The sequence below is a fragment of the Hermetia illucens genome, chromosome 5 (genome assembly GCF_905115235.1).
Source record: "Hermetia illucens chromosome 5, iHerIll2.2.curated.20191125, whole genome shotgun sequence".
NCBI classification, from domain to species: Eukaryota; Metazoa; Arthropoda; class Insecta; order Diptera; family Stratiomyidae; genus Hermetia; species Hermetia illucens.
The window spans coordinates 46,264,938-46,270,519 of NC_051853.1; the positions used below are offsets into that span (position 1 = coordinate 46,264,938).

The 5,582-nt window shown below is 46.3% G+C and overlaps 1 protein-coding gene across 2 annotated transcripts in view; it reads right to left on the reverse strand.

The window, feature by feature from the left end:
• LOC119656544 (glutamine-dependent NAD(+) synthetase) overlaps positions 1–5,282 on the reverse strand; it is a 222,357-nt gene extending 217,075 nt beyond the window's left edge. The window contains exon 1 of one of the 2 annotated variants that reach the window (XM_038062901.1): positions 5,135–5,282. The gene's annotated coding sequence lies outside the window, so the exon portion shown is untranslated. The remainder of the gene's footprint in view (positions 1–5,134) is intronic. The other variant, XM_038062902.1, reaches the window with a different exon arrangement.
• Between the last annotated feature and the right edge of the window lie 300 nt (positions 5,283–5,582).

A 5,582-nucleotide genomic window follows, 5' to 3' on the forward strand; every position in this document is an offset into this window, starting at 1 on the left:
GAGGAACTGGAAGGTGAAAGGGAGACTTCCAAGTTGTGCAGAGTCCTTAATAAGGATGAGTCGGCCAAATTGGACTCTCTTAGAAAATCGGATGGTATTTCACAAACTCCAGAGTTGAGTCTATACAGACTCTCTTGGAAGTACACCCCCCGGGAGAGCAAGTCTCAGAAGTAGGAAGAAGAGCATTAGCGGTTTCTGCAAATCCTTCAACACGAAGGTGTTGCAAGGGGAATTGGGACACTGCGAGAGTGGTTGTTACCAATGAAAAAGCGAGAGCTGCTATACTATCATTTGAACACTTCAAAGCACCTGGTATGGATGGCATCTACCCAGCGATGCTAAAGGAGGGTATAGAGCACTTAGAGGAACTTCTAAGAAATATTTTTCGAGGATGTTTTGCTCTGAACTACGTGCCTTCTTCTTGGCAGAAGGTGAAGGTAGTCTTCATACTAAAGCCTGGGAAAGATGACTGTTCTAATCCAAAGAACTTCAGACGAATCAGCCTATCATCATTTTCGTTGAAATGTCTGGAGAGACTGGTTGAGCGCCACATTCGTGAGAAGGCGCTAAAGTCCCTAAATGAAAACCAACATGCTTACCAACGTGGAAAGTTCTGTGAGTCTGCTCTTCATCTTTTAGTTTCAAAGATAGAGGATGCAACTCTGAAGGGTGAGTACACGATGGGGGTGTTCGTGGATATTGAAGCGGCTTTTGACTGTGCACCCTTCCAAAAGCTCTGTGATGCCGCCAGAGAGCACGGTGTTGACGAAACTCTAATAAAGTGGATCTACGCTATGCTTACGCAGAGATTGTTGTGTGCTGAAGTGGGTGTTGATCGCTACTTAACAACGGAAGCGACGAAAGGTTGCCCTCAAGGAGGTGTGCTATCGTCACTTCAAAATCTGCCAATACACGTTCAAGCTTATGCAGATGACGTGGCTGTACTGGATGTTGTTCGAGATCTCGGGATGGTGTGTAGAAATACACAACGCGCCGTAGATCTGATTAACAGTTCGTGTCCCAGGTATGGACTTTCAGTAAATCCAAATAAAACCACAATGGTATTGTTTACAAAAAAGAGGAAATTGGATGGGCTTTGCCTTCCAGAGATGAAGGGTACAACTTTCAACTCTCCGAAGAAGTGAAATATCTGGGAGTTATTCTAGGCAAGAAGCTTCTTTGGAACAAACATGTAGAGGTAAAGATGAAACGCTTATGGGCTGTGTAGGCGGACCTTGCCTCGACATGGGGACTTAGGTCTCAGGTAGTAAGTAATGTGGATACATGTTGCTATCATTAGGCTGATGTTCGCCTATGCATCCGTAGTGTGGTGGGTTAAGGTGAAACAGAAGAGTTTTCGCTGTAAACTGGCCACATTGCAAAGAACTGTGTATCTGGGTACCACCGGTGCCATGAGCACCACATCCGACGCAACTCTGAATGCATTACTCAATTTGCAGCCCTTAGATTTGTTTATTCAGAGCACTGCAATGAGAGCGGCTCATAGACTAATTCGATTAGATCTATGGCAAAACAACGGATGTGGGGGGCACAGAGCATTGGAAGAGTTACTGGGAGTATTGAATCCAGTTTTTACAATGCCTTCCGATTCTCGTGTCCCCATACATTTGTTCGGTAGAAGATATGAAGTTACCCTGAAGCGTAGAGAGAACTGGGAATTCCCACAGGAATGCGTGGTGGGATATACGGAAGTCTCCTACACCGATGGTTCAAAAACAGAACAGGGTTCTGGAGCCGGAGTCTACCTCTCGAATAAAAACGAGAAGTGGGCTTTTCCTCTGGGACAACGGTTTTTCAAGCCGTAGTTCATGTAATCTTAAGGGCGGCAAACTGGGTGATTGACGAACGGTTGAAGGGCAGGCGCATCGCAATCTGCAGTGATAGCCAAGCTGCATTGAGGGCGTTAAGTAGTCCTTTGATCACCTCGCAAATCATTCAGGAATGCAGAAACCGTTTGAACTCTATCTCTAGATTCAATACGGTGGAACTACTCTGGGTACCTGGTCACTGTGGCGTAGAGGGAAATTTATATTATAAATTTATATTATTCCGTCAGATGGGGGTGGCGAGTACAATGGGCCAACACGGCCTGAGTGCTCAAAAGCTGTAGCTTCTCCCCCACCACACACACACACAAGATGGTCGTCAGTACCAGCAGACAGCTTGATGTCATCTAAGTACATCAAGTGTGTCAGTCCACACTTAGCACGTAGGCCATAATTTATTGCAAAACCATATCTTCTAACATCATTCAGTAGCCACAAAAGAGGGTTCAGTGCCATGCAAAACCAAAGGGGACTCAACGGATCCCCCTGGAAGATGCCCCTTCGTATAATGGTGGGCTCTGAGGTATGAGCATCCTCAGATGTACGCACTGATAAGGTGATATGCCACTCTTCCATGACTGTCGCCAAAAACTTTATTAGTTTTGGATCAATGCGATTCAGACGTAGGACATCGATCAGTCAGGTATGCGGGACGCTGCCGAAAGCCTTGTCATAATCGATATAACAATTAAAGAGGTTTTTTTGGCCTCTAGTTGCTTGTCCTGCAACTACCGAATCGATGAGTTGCTCTTTCCAACTCCTTGACCCAACTCGGCAGCCCTTCTGCTGGGCGTCATGAATTTATAGAGGAATTAGTAAGCAAGTAATCAGCTTTGTATCTGCGGGGTCCTGCACCATGTCCTTCTTAGGGATAAGGTAGGTAATCCCCACAGTGAGAAAGGGTCGAAATTGCTCCGGCCGACTCATAACCTGATTTATGCTGTGTGCCAACCGACTGTGTACGTTGGTAAATTTCTTATACCAGAAATTTTGCACCCGATTCAGACCTGGGCCCCTCCAGTTCTTCGAGCTCTTTATGGCTCTTCGAACTTCCTCTTCGGTAATATTCGCAAAATTCATGGCATACTTTACGGCACGGCAGGTGCCTTTGGCGGTGATCGGCTCAGCATGCTGGGCGAGTAACCCCCAAAGTCCCCCCCAGCATTCTTTCGCTTCCGATACCGAAAACTGCACTGGCTGGACGCTCTACTGGGATTCGTTGAGAGATCTGACAAAACTCCGCTGGTTCCTCGCGTATGTTGCATTCTGGACACGTCTGGAGTGACTTTCGCCATACCGTCGTAACCGACTGCATACGATAGAAAATTTCTGCTTTAGTGCGTCCAGAATTTCAATTACAGGCGTCTCACTGGGGATGGCATAGTTTCTATAAACCTTCTGCACTTTATTTCTCATCCGCCTGCTGGCATTGCCAGTGCTGATTTGAATCAGTGCAGCAATGTTCTGCCTTAGTGAGTCCCGCCGACGTTCCAAACGAATTTTCCATGGTGGATCCTCTTGGGCACTCAAGCCAATAACGTGAAAGCAAATCTTCTGACCGTGCAATGAGACAGCCGTAGCTGCACCACAATACACAAGTGATTGTAGCTGCAGCAGCGACATATCAGCACACAGTTGAGATGCAATCTCATCATTGATTTGAGATAGAAGTCTCGGAGTTGCTGGAGATACATGGAGCCTGAGAATACCTGGTCTATGAGCGCTCTTTGGAATTCGTCCCGAACCTCAGCGGGACGGTGGAGAAGAGTGCTTCGGGGAGTAGCGAAACTGTTGCCTGCAGTGCGACGTGGTGTTGTTATAAAGCGGTACTTTTCTACGACTCGCTGCCTGTGCAGCACGTGACTGTTCACGTGTGCGAATTGCGGGAAACGCTCGACGAGTCTCTGATGCAACAAGGGGCGGTAAGAAGTTGTACCCGCCCCCGCCGTTATTTCGTAATAGGAGCGAATGATGAAGAGGTTCATTTCCTCAGTCCACTTTATCTGCTGTCTACGCGAACCTGCTGAAGTGGTCGCCACAGATTTTCCTGGTTGTTGTGGCGTCTAAACGTCGAACCGCCCCACGACTAGCGGTTTCGACGTGCTGTCCATTACGGGAGTCCGATCCAGTTACCAAGTCAAAGGACTCCCGTCGGTTATCCGTACCGGACCTCAAATTTCTCCGTGTTTTCATTAGATGAGTTTGCATTTTATACCTAACTGCTAGGTGTTGAGATAGCTTCCTTAGTGCGTAATCTGCAAGACTGTAAAGTTCCTGCACTTCCGTCACCTACCCCCGAGACGCTGCGGTGGCATACAGCTATTCAAACTGAAGCTATCCATACCTCCTTCTTTCACAACCGGGCTTGGGACCGGCTACGGCTTATTATTATGATCGTGAATTACTAGCCGCGTATCTGAGCATCAAGCACTTCCGACATACCCTTGAAGGCAGGTCGTCCACGGACTATAAGCCTTTGACTTTCGGTGAGAAAGCACAGCGCGTTAAATAGAATTTCACTGGAAAGTTGGCACAGAACGCGAACTTGTTGTGTGAATAAGTTACAGCATATCGGCCCGATCAGGTCATAGATGTTTGCGTTTGGCTTTGAGTACATATCGCTGCTGATATTCTTATCACCTAAACAGTATTAAGTGTGACGACGATGAAACTGAACCGCAGAGAGATAAAGAATAAAACGTAATCAAAAAAGAGAAAAATGGAGACTGTGGGGATGCTAGTTCGAAATTTCTGTGGCCGAAGCTCTATTGATAAGGGTGAAGGTTTGCACATCGCAGTTGGTCTTGGGCATTTGGATTATTCGTGAACAACGTGCGTGAGAATGAAAATCATTTCATGTTTGCTTCCACAATCTTTAGTAATGGTCTGGAATCCTCTGGCTGCGATTGGTAGCTTCTGTTGGAGCTGTCTTGTCTACTACAAAATTCAATTGATGAAGAATTCCTTCTAAGAGTGGGATTACATCTCCATAATTTCCAGGCAGATGGTTGCCCACTGTTCCGATGGAAACTGCTTGCATTTCTAGTTTAATCTGTTGCTCAACACGCTCGTTCCGGATTTGGAGCCCTCCCTAAAGCAGTTTACCTCATACCTCAAAGTGATTCACTCCATTCATTAAAAAATTAGAAATCTCGTCATTCATTCATACGAAAAATCAATTTTCTGCTTGACAAAAGTGTAAACATTACGGCACCGGAAAGCGATGAGGCGCACCGACCGGTCATGCATTAAAACTGCTACGAATGCGAGAGCTTGTTGCCACTTACCGTACTGGACAGCGATTATCACATGAGCAGCACAACCAGAGAACATAAAAACCGCACAAAACCGACACTGCACCACTTCACAGTTCATGCAACCGAAAAGCTTCGCGGACAAAACAACCAGCGGCGAATGACAGCTGCAATGACAATCGCGATGACAGTTCACGGAATTAGCATATTGCTTCTGACAGGTGAAAAGTGCACAACACCAATGGCGTAGAAGTTGGAGGTTAGGGGGGTCAATCGGTTCATTTTGCTATTTTTCTGGATGCACGTGCGTGTCTTGTGTTCTTACTATTTGTTGCTAATTTTTTGTGAAAATGCCGGTTTCGATCTAATTTGCTTTTGTGGCGTTCAACGGTAATTGTCCCTTACCAATTCAAAATGACCATAAACTAACGACAATTCCCGCATTGTGCCATCTGGCCGCTACTAGAACGGTTCACTTCAA